Here is a 20,001-nt window from a genome sequence, read left to right as displayed (position 1 = left end):
GAAATAGAAATTCCTTTCTTATTGCTGCATGAAACTCCAGTGATAAATTGGAGATTGAAAATGTATAGATGACTCGAAAAGTGGATTTAAAAGTCCTGTTGTCATACGCAATCCCTCCTGGAAATGAGTGCTAGCGGCAGCAGGAATGCAGTGGGATGTGTGGAATGCAGAGAGGGCTCCCCCTCCCTTCAAACCCAAGTCCCTTACACTCTTACCTTAGAGCTTTCTGTGAAAGGACAAGACAGACTGGTCCCAGGGGCTTTTATAGGGTGTGAGCTGCAAACACAGCAGCCGCCTCCTCTTTCTTAGGTCAAAACATTTTTGGCAATCTTGTCTCCTAACATAATTCCCATTCATATTAGATGTGAATGGATATAATTAGCCATAGTTCTGTGAATCAATCTCCTATAAATACTTTGACAAGGGAGCTGGCAGGGGCAGTTGGGGAGGTGAAAGGGGCTGCCTGGAGTTTGTGCTTTAGGGGATCCTGAAATCAAGCAGAAGAAGAGAGACTGGGAAGAATCTAGTTCCTGTTATGGGAGACAGCTCCTAGCAGAGGGAGCAGGGAACGAGACAGAGAGGGGAGAGAGTTCCAGGGGCATGTAGCTGGAGAGAAAATTGGGGTCTCAGGGACAAGGATCTAGCAGTGGAAGAGGGTCCCTCAGTCTAGCAGGAGGGAGTCTGGGAATGGGGGCATAGCTGACAGGAGTAGGGGACCAGAGGGGATATGGATGTCTGGGAAACAAGGGGCCTGGAGGCTCAGGGATGGGGGAACAAAGAAGAACGGGGATCCTTGGGGCAGTGGGATAGGGAGAAGAAGTAAATCCAGGGCCAGAAGGGAGGGCAGTAAGTGCTAGGGAATAGCTGGAAATGGGGGTCAGTGGAAGGGAAAGAGCAGAGAAATGGAAGTCCAGAGTCAAGAGACTGGAGCAGGAGTCCTGAAGAAGGAGGTCCCCACGTGAGTGGGTCCAAGGGGAAGGACCCTGGAGACGGTGTGGATGGGGAGTGTTAAATGGATGCAAAAATTATACATTCTACTGGAAAGGGGCAAGGAACAGCTACCCCCAGACTGTGATAGGTAGCCAGATTCCACTACCCCTGATATGGAGAGGGTACATGCATCCCACATTGTTATGGAGGGAGCAGATGCATCCCAAACTGATATGGGAGAACAGGAGCACCCCACATTGATCTGGAGGGGGAGGTGCCTCCTGCTATTTTAGGGGAGATCATGTGCATCCTCCCATTGTTGGTGGAGAGTCAGGTGCACCTCACATTGTTATGGAGGGGCAAATGCCTTCCACACCATTCCTGGGTGCAGTGGGGTTCTGGGGCCACTTTTGCATACACCACAGAGTGACGGAGAGTCCCTCTCTTTCCCATCTGTCATTCCTCACTTTCTAGGCGTCAATTTCTATAATAAGCCAGGCAAACTGTTGTGTAACTGGGATCAGTGCCGGGAACCGTATCATAGTACCCAATATAGGGATCACTGCATACACCCCCATTAGCGCTTCCAGCTTGGGCTGCACACCCCATTAGAACTGCCTGCCTAGATGTCCAGCTATGAGGTTGAGGAAATGCTTTCCTCCTTTGCTCCCAGTGATCTGTCTGCCTGGTACAGCACAATAGTGCTGGAGGTGGGTGATGGGTCCTAGGAACCCTGCAGAGGTCAAGTTTCACATTTGGCATAAATCCACATTGAAAATGTGCAGAAGATATTGAGCTCCAAGAACTTAAAGCCTAAGAGCCAAATTCTCAGTGGGTGTAAATCAGCATTGCTTCATTGACTTCAATGGATTTATAACCGCTGAGAATCTGGGCCTAAAAATGCTGTAGGATTTCAGCCAGCATATCAATCACTGTGAGCTGTCCTCACTCCTGTGCTGGAATGAAAATGATTAAAACCAAATGAAGCACATGTGTATCTCAGCACAAACATACTGCTGACACCACCGTAACGTTCACACACCTGCAGAAACCCTACTACTGGGTGAAATTCTTCGGTCAAAACTTTCTTTTAAAACAAAAAATTACTGTTTTCAAAGCCAAAACTTTCACAAAAAGCTTTCTGTTTTTCAAAGTTTGCTGGTTTTTCTTCAAAACTGAACATTTTGTAAAATTTCAAAGTTTGTTTTTTGGGGTTGTTTTCCTTCCTCCCTTAGCACTTTCCCCCCTTTTTTCCTGTGTTCCTTTTGCCACTGAATTCATTAGAATAAATTATATCTAGGGACTTGAGATTTTGGGGGTTTATTTATTTGTTTGTTTGTTTGTTTGTTTGTTTGTTTTCTTTTCTGGAAAATTTCCACAAGAGCAAAAGGAAAAAATTACTGTAATTTTTTCCAAGTTGGAGAAGTTCTGAAAAATTACAGAGTAGGAAAAGGAAAAACTGCAGGGTGATTGGGAATTAAAACATTAAATGGTGGCACGGGAAGAACCTGGATACCATATTTTTTGCTGCATTAATGGCAAAAAATGAAATGTCATAAATTGGAAATTTCAGCTTTGTAAACTAAAATTTTCAAGATTTTTCAATAAAATATTTCAGAAAAAAATCAAACTATTAAATATTGTTACATTTTGAACCCTGCAAAATGGAAACATCAAAATCTTTCACAAAATAGTATTTCCATTTTTCAGCCAGCTCTCATCATCTCCCTGCTCTCTTCTGTATGCTCTCCAAACCTCCCTTCCAACATCACCTACACACAGCCACATACACCGCTGCAGAGAGCCACAGGCCAAAGCCTCAAAGGGCTAGATTCACCAAAGTACATAGGCGCGTAAGTCTGGGTTTAGACTCCAAAGTCCCAGCTTTGGCTCCCACGCAATCCACAAAACTCCTGCTGAACCCACCTAAACTCACTACATTTTTGCAGTGAAAGTTGCCTAGGCACCTATCTTTCTGGCACTGGGCACATGCATTGCTGCCTCCTTCTAGGTGTCTGTCTCCCACCTAAGCCCCCGAATGATGCACAAACTAGGGAAGACAGGTGGCTGGCTGCCTAAGGGCTTGTCTTCACTATGGCACTTCTTCTTTCATATGGCTACATCAGGAGTAGCAGAATTTATTGCAGTAATGCCTCCTTCATATTTATAAATTGGGCAGTATGTAGTGATATGTTCAGTGGTCTGTCATGGAGAACCACACTCACACACCGGGGAGTCCTTGATTTTCCATTTGTGCATTAAATATCCACATCTACCATGGTTGGTTCGAATTTGGTTCAGAGTTGACCAAGATGACCGTGGAAAGTCAAACCCAGGAACCTTCTGCATGGGAACTGGCACAAGGTGCTTCTTTTTAAAGTCTTGTTTAGCCCAATCTGCTTTTCAAGCCTCCTTCTGATCATAGCCTGATTGCATGAGGCTAAACGAATGTTCCCAGAAAGGCTGGCGGGACTTAAGACATTGCGGTGGGGAGGGGCATTGTTAAGGTCTTGGTGGCTAGGAGGATATCTGTTTTCCTGGATTTACTGAGCTTCGCGGAATGTTGCAGCAGTTCGGCATATCAGCGGGGGAGCGATGTTAGACAGGACAGGTAGCCATGGTGTTGGAGTCGACTTAAGGGTTCCCGTGATGCACCACATCACTGTATTTAGCTGGGTATCCACAAGTTGTGTGTGGCTGCATCTGCTCCTGTCAGGGTTCCCCCTCCACTCTGAACTCTGGGGTACAGATGTGAGAACCTGCATGAAAGACCCCCTAAGCTTATATTTTACCAACTTAGGTTAAAAACTTCCCCAAGGCACAAATTCATTTCCTTGTCCTTGGACGGTATTGCTGCCACCACCAAGTGATTTACCCAAAAATTCAGGGAAGGGTCACTTGGACTCCCTATGCCCCCCAAAAGATCCCCCCAAGCCCCTTCACCCCCTTTCCTGGGGAGGCTTGAGAATAATATACCAACCAATTGCCTTAGCAATGCGAGTACAGACCAGACCCTTTGTCTTCAGGACACTGAAAATCAATCAAGTTCTTAAAAGAAGAACTTTATTTAAAAAGAAAAAAATAAAAGAATCACACCTGCAAAATCAGGATGGAAGGTAATTTACAGGGTAAATAAAAGATTTAAAACACAGAGGATTCCCCTCTGGCTCAGCTTCACAGTTACAAAAACAGGAATAAAACTACCTCTGTAGCATAGGAAAATTCACAAGCTAAAACAAAAGATAACCTAACACATTTCCTTGCCTTACTTACAATTTCTGTGATTTTAGATGGCATATTCCTGGTATATTTTCAGGAGACTTTGTACTTGCTTGGCTTCTCCCTCCATCCGGAGAGGGAACAACAGAGAGAGAGCCCAAACAAAACCTTTCCCCTCCCCCCCAGTTTTGAAAGTATCTTCTTTCCTCATTGATCCTTCTGGTCAGGTGCCAACTAGGTTATTTGAGTACTTAATCCCTTACAGGTAAGGCAATTCAGTACAGCTGCCAAGGAGGAATTTTATGCTACCCTTCTCTCTATATTTATGACAGCTCTATACCAGCGCACAATATTCAGCTACTGAATATACAAATGGTATTGCAGATGTTCGCAACTCTGATGCTGATGCACCCCAGATTGTACCTGCTAGTTTCTGGATTATGTTGGCTCTTGTTTTTATCTTTGCAGCTACCTTGTCAAGATGATCATGGAAGGAGAGGGTGCAGTCGAGTTTCATTCCGAGATATGTTGGAGTGTAATCATGTTGCACATTTTTACCACAGAAAGCTACTTTCAGTGTGTTTTTGGCACTCTTATTATCAAGATGAAATGCACTTACTATTGTTTTTCCAGGGTTTGGTTTGAGCCTCCATTTCCGGAAATATTGTTCCATATTTTGGAGGTCCTCAGTTAATGCTTTCTCAATGTCATGGAGATTTGATGCTTGGATTGTCATGGCAAGATCATCTGCATATCCAAATTTTCGTGATTTAGTTGGAGGCATGTCACTTATGTATACTGTATATTAAAAAGTGTTGGCACAAGTACATAGCCTTGTGATAGCCCATTGTTTATGATACAGGGTGAGCTGGTCTTATTACCCAGGTACACCCACAGGCATCTCTTACTCAGCATGGTCCACAGCAGGCGGAGTGTTTGGTAGCAAGGTATAATTTTAGCAAGTTACTACGGCAATGTAAATTATGCTGCTTAAGTTACGTAAACTAAGTAACTTAAGTCAAGTAACCTACATCGACTTACTGTGGTGTCTACACTGCACTGTGTCGATAGGAGACACTCTCCTATCAACATAGCTTCTGCCTCTCGTTGAGGTGGATTACTGAAGTTGACGGGAGAGCACTCTCCAATTGACTTAGCGTGTCTTAACCAGACCTGCTAAATTGATGCCGCTGCATTGATGGCAGCAGTGCCGATTTAGCGCCGTAGTGAAGACAAGCCCTAAGTCACATGCGGGACCTGGTCCGGAAGGTGTGCTTGGAGGCCATCTATTGGATTGAGCCTTTCACATGAATTCACACCAAAGAGCTGGGGAGAGAGGAGGAGGACCTCCCTCATAGCTTTTAGTGGTTAGGGTGCACCACCCAGAATAGAGGAGATGCATGTGTCAAGTCTCCCCTCTGCCTGATGAGAAGGGATTTGAACGGGGATCTGCCATCTTTCAGGTGCATGCCCTAATCACTGGGTTGTGGGACAGTATGACATGGGGATCCTACAATCTCTCCTGTAGAAGCTGTTACACTGTGGATAAATCATTTTAAAAAGTCACTGGAGCAGGGGGAGTGGATCCCAGGCCTCCCACATCCTGCGTGAGTGCTCTAACCACCAGGCTTTGGGGTCATTCTCATGCCTGTGCTCTCTCTCACTCTCTCTGGCAGATCCCTGTTCAAATCCTTTCTCCGCTCAGGTGGTTGGGAGACATGAAGTGGGGGTCTCCCACATCCCAGGGGAGTGCCCTAACCACTGGGCTAAAGCTTATGATGGAAGTCGTCCTCGTCCCCCAGACCCTCCAGCTTCTTGTTAACAGTGTAGGCACCTACCGCGAAGAGAAAATTTGCAGCTGAGACTCCCAGGCAGAGCTAGGACCTCCCTGAAGCCTGGATTTAGGTACCTATCGCTGAGAAAGGGGCGGGCTTAGCACACACCCCTCTTGTTGGCATCTCCCATTGGCTAGCTTAGGTGATGCCCTGCCTAGCATGCTGCCTTTTGTGATTCGCAGTCCAAGATGCCTGCTTCTCCCCATTCATTGTATAGGAGCTTAGGTGCTTAACTCAGCTTTTGGAATCACAGTGATTTTCAAGGCACCTTTTGTGCACTCTAGGGTGACTAGATGTCCCGATTTTATAGGGACAGTCTCGATATTTGGGGCTTTGTCTTATATAGGCGCCTATTACCCCCCAATCTCTGTCCCGATTTCTCATACTTGCTGTCTGGTCAGCCTAGTGCACTCAGGTCTCTATTCCTAGATATATACATTTACATTTGGCTATATTAAAATATCTATTGTTTACTTGCTGTCAGTGACCTGTCCTCTTCATTATTTGTCATTCCCCCAATTTTTGTGTCATCTGTAAACTTTATCAGTGATGATTTTATGGTTTCTTCTAGGTCATTGATAAAAATGCTAAATAGTGCAGGGCCAAGAACCAATCTCTGTGGGATCCCACTGGAAACATACCTGCTCAATAATGATGCCCTGTTTATAATTGCTTTTTGAGACCTGTCATTTAGTCAGTTGTGCGCAATGTTAATTTTATATCTTATAGTTTTTTTAAATCAAAATGTTATGCTGTACTAAGTCAAATGCCTCACAGAAGTCTGACTATATTACGTCAACACTGGTACCTTTATCAACCAAACTCATAATCTCATTAAAAAAATAATCAAGTTAGTTTGACAAGAACATTGTCCATAAACCCATGTCGATTGGCATTACTTATATTACTTTCCTTTAATTCTTTATGAATAAAGTCCTGTATCAGACACTCCATTATCTTGTCCAGGACTGATGTTAGGCTAAAAGGCCTATAATTACCTGGGTCATCCCATTACCCTTTTTAAATATTGGTACAAAATTAGCTTTCTTCCAGTCTTCTGAAATTTCTGTTCCAAAGTATATTGAAAAATCAATATTAATGATCTAGTGAGAGCCTAAGTCAGCTCTCTTAAAACTCTTGGATGCAGGTTCTCCAGACCTACTGATTTAAAATGTCTAGCTTTAGCAACAGCTGTTTAACATTCTTCTGAGTTACTATTGGAATGGAAATAGTGTTTCAGCATCATCATATGATGTGGCTACATATACAGAACAGAAATATTTATTGAACACTTCTGCCTTTTCTATATTATTATTGACAATTCTAATATTTCCATCTAGTAATGGACCAATAACATTATTAGGATTCTTTTTGTTCCTAATATACTTTTTAAAACTCCTAATTGTCCTTAACACTCCTGGTCATAGATTTCTCTTCATGTCCTTTTGCTTCCTTATCAATTGCTAAATTCCTAGCTTCTGAGTTATATTCTTTACTATCAATTCTCCTTTCTTCCATTTGCTATATAATGAGTTTTTATTATTATTACTATTATTGTATAGACGCTTTCACTTCCTGTCTAAGCCAGATTTATTTTTTAACCAAAGTGGGATTGTGGCTTTTTGTGGGATTGTGGCTTTTTGGGTATATACACCTCTACCTCGATATAACGCTGTCCTCGGGAGCCAAAAAATCTTTCCGCGTTATAGGTGAAACCGTGTTATATCGAACTTGCTTTGATCCACTGGAGTGCGCAGCCCCGCCCCCCAGGAGCACTGCTTTACCGCGTTATATCCGAATTCGTGTTATATCGGGTCGCGTTATATCAGGGTAGAGGTGTAGTAAAGTCTTCTAAAACAATTCCCAATTATCTTTCTAATTTTTCTGTTTAAATACTCTTTTTTACATATTTTGGCTCATAATTATTTTCAGCTTTGTGGAACTGGCCCCTTTAAGGCACCAAGTATATATATTTCTGGTTTGAACTTTATTCTGCTTGCACATAACAAGTGTAATCAAATCATGATCACTTATACCTAAGCAATCGCTAAGTTTTAGTGCTGTGATCATTCCTCTTTATCTGTCAAGATGAGGTCTGTGTTAGATGTAACACTTTTTGAGTTAGGAAATTGTCATATATAACATCTAAAAATTCCAAGGATATTTAAATACTGGCCGCATAAGATCTCCAGCATATGTCACTCAGATTGAAGTCCTCCATGATCACACAGCTTTTTTTCCTACACTTTATAGATAAATGCTTAAGGAGACAGTCATCCTGTTCCCACTGTCAGTACAAATTAAACCTCCTATAATTCATGTATATATATGTTAACAAAATCCTTTCTGTGTATAAATCAAAGTGCTTTGTATCTGTAAAATTTAGTGCTCTGAAAAGTTCTTTGTACTCAGGTTAAACCATAGCAGGTGACCAAAAGAAGTAATATATGTGGTCAATAATGGAATGTGTATAATCTATTACTCTGACTCCAATGACATGTGGATAATTGTATCTACATGTTGTGACATTCTATACTTTGGGGGAGCGTACTCTAATCCCCATATTCCTCATTTTCATATAATCACGATCTTAAGCATGCCTTGTAAGGTATCAGGGGAAAGGTCATGATCTGCTGAAAGTCATTTCTCTATCCATATATGTATATCATTAATGCATATGAAGTTATGAGAATTGTGTAGTATGGTTGTCACTAAAACACGCTGTAAGTTGGGGAATCAGCCAGATATTAGCTCCCCAGAGGCAACAGCAAGGAAAGTAGCCAATACCGGGTGGGGTGTCAATCAACCCATCAACAGCTATTGTCCAGCAAGGGAGCTACAATGGGATGACTCACCTGCATGAGGCCACACCAGGGGAATTGCTCAACCTTGCTTGGAGAGACTCAGCAATGCCCCCCAGACATGCCTGGACTTGTGTTCTACAAGCACATGGACTGAGAGTATAAAACAGAGTGGACACATACTGGCCCTTCTCCTGCCCCCACCTATGCTGCAAGCAGCCAAGACACTGAGAAGACAAGACTCCAACACAGGAGATTGGCCCAGGTTTAAGGAACAAGCCTGTATGTTAAGGACAGCAATATCCAGTGGGGTGAGAAAAACTGCTTAATCTAGTTGTTGCCCAGTCTAACAGGCTTGAGAGTTCAGACTGCGTGTTTATATTTTATTTTATTTTGGTGACCACTGTGACTTGTTGTGCTTTGACTTATAATCACTTAGAATCCATATTTATAGTTACTACATCTATTTGTTTATTCTACCTGAAGCAGTGTGTTTGATTTGAAGTGTGTCAGAGACTCCCCTTGGGATAACAAGCTTGGTACATATCAATTTCTTTGTTAAATTGACGAACTTATATAAGCTTGCAGCGTCCAGTGGGTATAACTGGACACTGCAAGACAGAGGTTTCTAGGTTTGTGTCTGAGACCGGAGACGTTGGCTAGTGTCCTTCGGTTACAAGTAGCTGGGAGCAGCTTACATGCCAGAGGCTGTGCGGGAACAGTCCAGGAGTGGGGGTTCTCACAGCAGAGCAGGGTAAGGCTGGCTCCCAGAGTCAAGGATTGGAGTGGCCTAGCAGATCACCGGTCCAGATAACACCAGAGGGGAACGTCACACATGTCCAGAGAGGTGGCTGATAATGGATGTCTATTACTACAGATATGTGTTGTAATGGACAAGATGGTGTGATTGATGAGAGGTAAGAATAATCCAGATATGTTCTGTTGTAGATAAGGGATATTTGTTATTGTAGATATTTTCTGTGATTTACAAAATAATGACCTATTCAAAGATGTTTGTAACTCATTAAGAGTTGCTAGTTGTGACAGATGACCTTAATAATAATAATGACTGGGTTAGAAGTCCCTTTAGCTTGTCAGCCACATAAACTGAGATACCATAAAAGAAGATCCATAAGTAATTAGATAAATTGAACTATTGAAAACATAGTGGGATCAATTGGAGAAAGTACTTTCTTTTCCTCACACAGGAATTTTTTTGTCCTACATCCTATAAAAGGGAAGAGTTTGGGGGAGTTAAGTTGGAAGTGGACAACCTGCTATCCCTTAACCACTTACTGAGGTTTTGGTAAAATATGCTTTTCTTTCTGTATTCTGTATTATGCTATGTTAATCTCTGAGTAATAATCTCTGATTAAATTATTTCAGTTGAGCCGATTATCTGACATCTCAAGTTAGTAATATTATCATTAAATTTGAACATGCAACACTAGTGTGATTTGGTGTTCTGTAGCAGACATTGATCTATAAGCATTCAAGCATTTTCTTCCATGTTGTCAGTGACTTGGGAACAGATGTCATTTTTGACATAGAGTGCCACTTCCCTTCCCCTTTTGCCCACTCAATCCTTCCTAAATAGGATATAACTACTGATAACATTCCACTCATGCAAATCATCCCAGCAGGTTTCACTAACACCAACTAGATTAAATGTATGTTCATAATTTATGTTCATAACTGAGCAATTCCATTTTGAAGCACTTGGAGGAGAGGAAGGTGATCAGGAACAGTCAACATGGATTCACCAAGGGCACGTCATTCCTGACATACCTGATTGCCTTCTATGATGAGATAACTGTGGATATGGAGAAAGCGATGGATATGATATACCTTGACTTTAGCAAACCTTTCGATATGGTCTCCCACAGTATTCTTGCCAGCAAATTTAAAAAGTATGGATTGGATGAATGGACTATAAGGTGAATAGAAAGCTGGCTAGATTGTCGGGCTCAACGGGTAGTGATCAACGGGTCAATGTCTAGTTGGCAGCTGGTATCAAGGGAGTGCCCCAGGGGTCGGTCCTGGGGCCGGTTTCGTTCAACATCTTTATTAATGATCTGGATGATGGGATGAATTGCACGCTCAACAAGTTCGCAGATGACACTAAACTGAGGAGAAAGTTAGATACGCTGGAGGATAGGGATAGGGTCCAGAGTGACCTAGACAAATTGGAGGATTGGGCCAAAAGAAATCTGATGAGGTTCAACAAGGACAAGTGCAGAGTCCTATACTTAGGAAGGAAGAATCCCATGCACCGCTACAGGCTAAAGACTGACTGGCTAATCAGCAGTTCTGCAGAAAAGGACCTGGGGATTACAGTGGATGAGAAGCTGGATACGAGTCAGCAGTGTGCCCTCATTGCCAAGAAGGCCAACGGCATATTGGGCTGTATTAGTAGGAGCATTGCCAGCAGATCAAGGGAAGTGATTATTCCCCTCTATTCAGCACTGGTGAGGCCACATCTGAAGTATTGCGTCCAGTTTTGGGGCCTCCACTACAGAAGGGATGTGGACAAATTGGAGAGAGTCCAGCAGAGGGCAACGAAAATGATTAGGGGGCTGGGGCACATGACTTACGAGGGGAGGCTGAGAGAACTGGGGTTATTTAGTCTGCAGAAGAGAAGAGTGAGGGGGGATTTGATAGCAGCCTTCAACTACCTGAAGGGAGGTTCCAAAGAGGATGGAGCGAGGCTGTTCTCAAGTGGTGGTAGATGACAGAAGCAATGGTCTCAAGTTGCAGTGGGGGAGGCCTAGGTTGGATATTAGGAAACACTATTTCACTAAGAGGGTGGTGAAGCACTGGAATGGGTTACCCAGGGAGGTGGTGGAATCTCCAACCTTACTGGTTTTTAAGGCCCAGCTTGACAAAGCCTTGGCTGGGATGATTTAGTTGGTGTTGGTTCTGCTTTGAGCACGGGATTGGACTAGATGACCTCCTGAGGTCTCTTCCAACCCTAATATTCTATGATTCTATGAATTAAGTTACCATTGCTTCACCAATGTCGAATAAAGGGGAACGATCACGTTCCTCAATCTGCTGGCAATGCCCCTACTTATACAGCCCAAAATGCCGTTAGCCTTTTTGGCAACAAGAGCACACTGTTGACTCATATCCAGCTTCTCGTCCACTGTGACCCCTAGGTCCTTTTCTGCAGAACTGCTAACTAGCCATTCGGTCCCTAGTCTGTAGCAGTGCATGGGATTCTTCTGTCCTAAGTGCAGGACTCTGCACTTGTCCTTGTTGAACCTCATCAGGTTTTTTTTGGCCCAATCCTCTAATTTGTCTAGGTCCCTCTGTATCCGATCCCTACCCTCTAGTGTATCTACCACGCCTCCTAGTTTAGTGTCATCTGCAAACTTGCTGAGAGTGCAGTCCACACCATCCTCCAGATCATTAATAAAGTTATTAAACAAAACCGGCCCCAGGACCGACCCTTGGGGCTCTCCGCTTGAAACCGGCTGCCAACTAGACATGGAGCCATTGATCACTACCCGTTGAGCCCAACAATCTTTCACTCCGGGTGATGTCAGGAATAAATCAATGGGAACATAGTAATTCTGTCTGAAGAAAGATTAAGACAAGTAAGCATGTTATTAGGAAGACACAGGTAATAGTAATGGAGGATTCAGTCATTAGAAACATAGATAGCTAGGTTTGCAATGACGGGGAGAACCTCATGGTGACTTCCCTGCTGGGTGCGAAGGTTGCGGATCTCTCAAGACATCTAGTTAGACTTATGTGTAGTGCTGGGGAGGAGCCAGTAGTTGTGGTACATGTAGGTACCAATGACATAGGGAAGGATAGGAGAGAGGTCCTGGAGGCCAAATTTAGGCTGCTAGGTAAGAGATTGAAATCCAGGACCTCCATGGTAGCATTCTCTGAAATGCTTCCAGTTCCACGTGCAGGGCCAATTAGACAGAAAGAACTGCAGGGTCCCAATGCGTGGATGAGACAATGGTGTAGAGAGGAGGGTTTTAGATTTATTAGGAACTGGGGAACCTTTTGGGAAAAGAGGAGCCTATACAGGAAGGATGGGCTCCACCTAACCCAAAATGGAACCAGATTTCTGGCACTTAAAATTATAAAGGTCGTAGAACAGTTTTTTAAAATAAGGGCTGGGGGAAAGCTGACAGGTACAGAGGAGCACTTGGTTTGGACAGAGACATCCCTTAGGGGAGGATCTATTAATGAAGATTCTCTATGTCCTAATAAGGAGGAGAGTATGGAAGATAAAATACGGGTAGAATCTCATGAGAAACAGTCAAATGAAAACAAGTCCCATTCAATTACATCACATAATGGCAGACAGCTAAAAAGTGACAATTTTAAGTGCTTATATGCAAATGCTAGAAGCTTAAATAATAAGATGGGTGAACTAGTATTAAATGAGGATATTGATACAATAGTCTTCACAGAAACTTGGTGGAATGAAACTAAGCAATGGGACACAGTAATACAAGGGTACAAAATATATCAGAAGGACAGAATAGGTTGTGCTGGTTGGGGAGTGGCACTATATGTGAAAGAAAGCTTAGAATCAAATGAAGTAAAAATCTTAAATGAACCAAACTGTACCACAGAACCTCTAAGGATGTTTTATTCCATGCTTGAATAATAAGAATATAGCAGTAGGGATACACTACCGACCACCTGTCCAACATGGTGATAGTGACTGTGAAATGCTCAGGGAGATTAGAGAGGTAATAAAAATAGAAAACTCAGTAATAATGGGAGATTTCAATTATCCCCATATTGACTGGGTACATGTCACTTCAGGACGGGAAGCACAAATAAAGTTTCTTGACACCTTAAATAACTGCTTCTTGGAGAAGCTAGTCCTGGAACCCACAAGAGGGAGGCAGTTCTTGATTTAGTCCTAAATGGAGCACAGGATCTGGTCCAAGAGGTGAATATAGCTGAACCACTTGGTATTAGTGACCATAATATAATTAAATTTAACATCCTTGTGGCGGAGAAAACACCACAGCAGCCCAACACGGAAGCGTTTAATTTCAGAAAGGGGAACTACACAAAAATGAGGAAGTTAGTTAAATAGAAATTAAAAGATACAGTTCCAAAAGTGAAATCCCTGCAAGCTGCATGGCAACTTTTTAAAAACATCATACTGGAGGCTCAAATTAAATGTATATCCCAAATTAAAGAACATAGCAAGAAAACCAAAAAAGTGCCACCCTGGCTAAGCAACAAAGTAAAGAAACAGTGAGAGGCAAAAAGGCATCCTTTAAAAAGTGTAAGTTAAATCCTAGTGAGGAAAATAGAAAGGAGCATAAACTCTGGCACGTGAAGTGTAAAAATATAATTAGGAAGGCCAAAAGAGAATTTGAAGAACAGCTAGCCAAAGACTAAAAAAGAAAAAAAAAAAAAAAAAAAAATCAAGTGCATCAGAAGTAGGAAGCTTGCTAAACAACCAGTGGGGCCCCTGGATTATCGAGACACTAAAGGAGCACTCAAGGATGATAAGGCCATTGCGGAAAAACTAAATTAATTCTTTGCATTGGTCTTCATGGCTGAGGATGTGAGGGAGATTCCCAAACCTCAGCCATTCTTTTTCAGTGACAAAACTGAGGAACTGTCCCTCAGATTGAGGTGTCATTAGAGGAGATTTTGGAAGAAATTGATAAACTAAACAGTAATAAGTCACCAGGACCAGATGGTATTCACCCAAGAGTTCTGAAGAAACTCACATGTGAAATTGCAGGACTACTAACTGTGGTATGTAACCTATCATGTAAATCAGCTTCTGTACCAGATGACTGTAGGATAGCTAATGTGATGCCAATTTTTAAAAAAGGCTCCAGAGGTGGTCCCAGCAATTACAGGCCAGTAAGCCTGACTTCAGTACAGGACAAACTAGTTGAATCTATAGTAAAGAACAGAATTGTCAGACACACAGATTAACATGATTTGTTGGGGAAGAGTCAACATGGTTTAAAGGGACATCATGCCTCACCAATCTACTAGAATTCTTTGAGAGGGTCAACAAGCATGTGGACAAGTGTGATCCAGTGGATATAATATACTTCGATTTTCAGAAAGCCTTTGACAAGGTCCCTCACCAAAGACTCTTAAGCAAAGTAAGCTGTCATGGAATAAGAGGGAAGGTCTTCTCATGGATCAGTAACTGGTTAAAAGATAGGAAACAAAGCATAAGAATAAATGGTCCGTTTTCAGAAGTAAATAGTGGTGTCCACCAGGGATCTGTACTGAGACCAGTACTGTTCAACATATTCATAAAGAATCTAGAAAAAAGGTTAAACAGTGAGGTGGCAAAATTGGCAGATGATAAAAAACTACTCAAGATAGTTAAGTCCAAAGCAGACTGTGAAGAGTTACAATGGGATCTCACAAAACTGGGTGACTGGGCAACAAAATGGCAGATGAAATTAAATGTTGATAAAAGCAAAATAATGCACATTGGAAAATATAATCCCAACTAGTCATATAAAATTAAGGTGTCTAAATTAACTGTTACCACTCAAGAAATAGATTTTGGAGTCATTGCTGAGAGTTCTCTGAAAGCATCCACTCAATGTGCAGTGGCAGTCACAAAAGCTAACAGAACGTTGGGAATCATTAAGGGATAGATAATAAGACAGAAAATATCATATTGCCTATTTAAATCCACGGTACACTCACATCTTCAATACCGTGTACAGATGTTGTTGCCCCATTTTAGAATTGGAAAAGGTTCAGAAAAGGGCAACAAAAATTATTAGGGGCATGGAACAGCTTCCATATGAGGAGAGATTAATAAGACTGGGACTTTTCAGCTTGGAAAAGAGGCGATTAAGGGAGGATAAAATCATGTAAAATCATGACTGTTGTGGAGAAAGTAAATATGGAAGTATTGTTTACTCCTTCTCATAACATGAGAACTAAGGGTCACCAAATGAAATTAGTAGTCAACAGGTTTAAAACAAACAAAAGGAAGTATTTCTTCACACAACGCACAATCAACCTGTGGAACTCTTTGCTAGAGGATGTTGTGAAGGCCCAGACTATAATAGGGTTCCAAAAATAACTGGATAAGTTCATGGAGGATAGGTCCATCAATGGCTATTAGGCAGGATGGGCAGGGATGGTGTCCCTAGCCTATGTTTGCCAGAAGCTGGGAATGAGCGACAGGGGATGGATCACTTGATCATTACCTGTTCTGTTCATTCCCTCTGGGGCACCTGGCATTGGCCACAGTCAGAAGACAGGATACTGGGCTAGAAGCACCTTTGGTCTGACCTAGTATGGCCATTTTTATGTTCTTATGCTCTTATCTGAAACTACAATTTATTAGATTTAAGGACACAGAGACATAAGTAATAGGTTTAGAACATCCCAAATAATTACCTTGAATCTGAGATGGTATTGAGTAATTTGCAGCAGACCAGTAATGGCCAGTTGCTTCCCCACTGGCGAGTCTGGTGTCAGGAAAACGTCTCTCAGGATAGCTTCAGAGAACTGCTCCAAAGTACACTCTATTCTCGTCTTTTATAACTTCAGCTTCAGAGATGGGGAGGTCGGGGTGGCTGGGCATGTGTGTCTGCGTGAGCAGTGTCGGGGATGGGGGTCTGGGCATACGTGCATGCCAACAAGCGAGAGAGACTGCCTGCATGCCAAATAACTGAGACTGCAGCTCCCTGGCATGTAAGGGTAGGGCTTTTTATTATGCACGAGGCAGGTTAGAGGCACAAATGAAGCAGCCTGCCTGAGTTAATTGATCTCATTCTCTGAGGCACAAACGTAACACTCTGACTGTGTAGTAAAGTTGTTAAAGTTGCTGTTGATGGTTAATTTATCTCATTCTCTGAGGCAGAAATGTAGCAGCCTGCCTATTGTTCTTATTGTTAGTTAGCTGTTACCATTCTCAGGGCTAGTCTAAACTGGTAATGCTAAAGCGCTGCCATGGCAGCGCTGCCGCGGCAGCGCTTTAACATGCCTTGTGTGGTCTCAACCACACAAGAGAGCTCTCCCAGCGCTCTAAAAAAACCACCTTAACGAGAGATGTAGCTACCAGCACTGTTTACACTGGCGCTTCACAGCGCTGAAACTTGCTGTGCTCAGGAGGTGTTTTTTCACACCCCTGAGCGAGAAAGTTGCAGCGCTGTAAATTGCCAGTGTAGACAAGCCCTCAATCAGTTCCCTCAGGAACATTAAAACCTGTGAAAGTTTTAAGGCCCCTACATTGCCAGAGTGATGTAAAGGAGTCTTATTATAAATGACAGTAAGGCAATCCTCAGCTAAGAAGATCTATGTGCTTTTTCATTTTTTTCCTGTGCCAAAGTGGCTCAATGGGGTTGGATTACAGCTCAGGATTTATTTTACTTACCCATTAAAAAAAAGACTTTGAGGGCAAATATAACATTTACCAAGCAGTCAATAAAATGTCAGGACAATCAAGCACTTCCCAAAGTACCCAACCAGGTCCAGGACAATGATTAGCAAAACTGTATGACTTTCATGTGTGAAAGTCTGAACAATTTAAAATAACATTTTACTTTTTGCGGGGGGGGTGCTGTTTGGTGTTCTGTAATGTAATTTAAATGAAAATCCAGGATTATAACTGGAATGCAGGGTATTAGTTACCAAGTGTTTGTAACTTAACTTTCTTGTGTTTAGGAAATGCTGAATAGTTATTGTGACTTTTTTCTGTATTGTAGTTTAAATACATTATCAAAACAATTCAAACTGGTGTGATTATATTGCATTATTTTGACAAATAAAATATGCAGAATTTTGCAGAATTTTGAATTTTTTGGCACAGAATCCCCCCAGGAGTAATCAATGGCTATTAACTAAGGTGGTCAGGGATGCAACCCCATGCTCTGAATGTCCCTAAACCTCTGACTGCCAGAAGCTGGCCATGGATGATAGGGGATGGATCACTCAATAATTGCCCGGTTCTGTTCCTTCCCTCTGAAGCATCTGGCACTGGCCACTGTCAGAAGACAAGATACTAGGCTAGATGGACCATTGGTCTGACCCAGTATGGCCATTCTTATGACAGTACACAAATTAAAAGGACAAAAGCCGACTGGTCAGTAAATGAAGAACAATAATGTTTCACAAACACAAAATAAAGAAAGATGATGATGACCAAAAATACTCAAGATGACTGAGTGATGACTGAACAGCAAAAGAAGTACAGGGCCAAACGCATACAAGAAAAAGAAGGACAATGACGACCAACCGAACAAAAACTGAATAATCCCAGTGACTGGTTGCAGAAAAAGGAGGAGGATGACAATAACCACCAAAAGAAGAAAGGCTATGACAATGAAGATGACCAAGCATGAAAGGCTAGAGGAAGACAATCAATAAAAGGACAAGGATGACAATGATGACTGAATACAAAATAGAAAATGATGTTGGTGACAGGCCACAAAGAGAAAAATAAGAAGCATAATGTTGACAACTAAGCAGAAAAAGAAGAGAGAAAGGTGACTGGAAACTTTAGTGGACCATCGTGGAGGTTTCTGAATGTGACGTGGAGTGGGACGGCAAAGTGGATTATGCTATAATTGTATAAAGCTCAGACTCTTCAAGAGTGCAATGATAGTGGTATGATCTTGTATTTCCTAGTTTGTGTGATTTTGACTTGGGTGCCATTTGTCCTTTAGAACTTTAATTGTTTTCTAAGGAATTTTTTGTGTAATTTTGGTAATATTGGATATTTGACTACATTGTGTTGCTATTAGTAAGGAGCACTGAAGTGTTGCTGCATGGTTTATAAAGCACTTGTTATTGTTATTAGGCAAGGGAGAGCTACCATAACTTTGCATTATTGGGTTAGGGTTGTCTGGACATCATGTTAGTGACCCTGGTTGGTTACTGTTGATTTTTTTGTGGTAAGGATGATATGGAGTTGTGAGTGGGTTTGGGTGTGTATATGTGAGAAGGTGATGTATGTAGCTATATGGCCTTATGCTTTATTTTGTTGTTTTTGTGGTTTTGAGCTGGACATAAGTTACCCGTAACAACCTGAAACTGTTTGTAGCAATTTTTTCTGTATGTTTGAATTTTGCTGGATTCTTTACGTTTTAAAACTGAAGACATTGTAAAGAGGACACAGAGACCAACTGTAAAGTTTCAAGTTGCCCGCATGTGGTCCCTCAGGCTGCTCCTCATGCCTCCATCCCCATCACAAGTTTGGCCCAATAAACCATATGGATTGGTCAGACTGAGACTCTCAGGTAATTTGCTGTCTGGGTCTGCTGCACTTTTTCACATGATATTGCATTGTGATATCATTTGGTTTCTCTCCATTGTCCCCCTTAGGTGTCTTTTGTCATTATTTCCTACAAGAAAATATCTTTTCTGTACTTTTATCCAGATGTGTTAGATTTCAGCCCGTTGAATTTCATTTTGTTATTCCCTACCCATATTTCTAACCCTCTGAATTCTTTTGTATTGTAATCCTTCCCACTTCGGTATCTTGTGTAAAGTTCCATTTGCCCCATCTCTCAGTCATTAATAATCATGTTTAATAAAACCAGGCCTTACACTAATCTCTATGGCTCCTCACCAGATACCTCCCCATCCCAAAGTTACCAGTGTATAGATTTAGCATCATGCTGCACTGTGTCAAATGCCACACTAAAATGCAGAATTACTGCATTTTTGTCTCTAATGCTGTACCTTATTAAAAAATTCAATCATATTTGTCTGGCATTATCTTGTACTTTATCATCTGTGCTGCTTTTTATTATTGCACAGCACATTATAATACTTTAGATGTTTGCAAATTTTAAAAAAATATATTTATTCCATTGTTTTGGGGGGATTATATTTAGCTTACCAGATGGTAATTGTCAGGAAAATTTCCATCCTATTTTAAAGCAAAACTGTCTCTATAATTCTATCTGGAGTGCTGCTTGAAATAATAAAGCCATGAATTATATCAGAGGGCTTTGGCATCTTTCTCCATACGAGAGGTCTGATTCATTCAATTGACAGGAGTTCTGAAGCTAAAACCTGTGCAATTATTTTGTAAAATTTAGGGATAAGTGTTGAACATATGTTTGATTGTGCAAATGTATCTTGTAAATGCACAATCCTTAATAAAACTCCAAAGCTAATGAGTACAACACAAAAGCCCCTTTGGTTCTTTGTATGCAAAGGTCTCTACAATCTTTATTTACTAGACACTGAGGACAAAATAAACAATAATTACAAAGCAAAGTGAC

This window comes from Terrapene carolina, unplaced genomic scaffold (genome assembly GCF_002925995.2).
Source record: "Terrapene carolina triunguis isolate 2854851 unplaced genomic scaffold, T_m_triunguis-2.0 Scaffold192, whole genome shotgun sequence".
Classification (NCBI taxonomy): domain Eukaryota; kingdom Metazoa; phylum Chordata; order Testudines; family Emydidae; genus Terrapene; species Terrapene triunguis.
Note: the sequence above shows the minus strand (reverse complement) of the source record.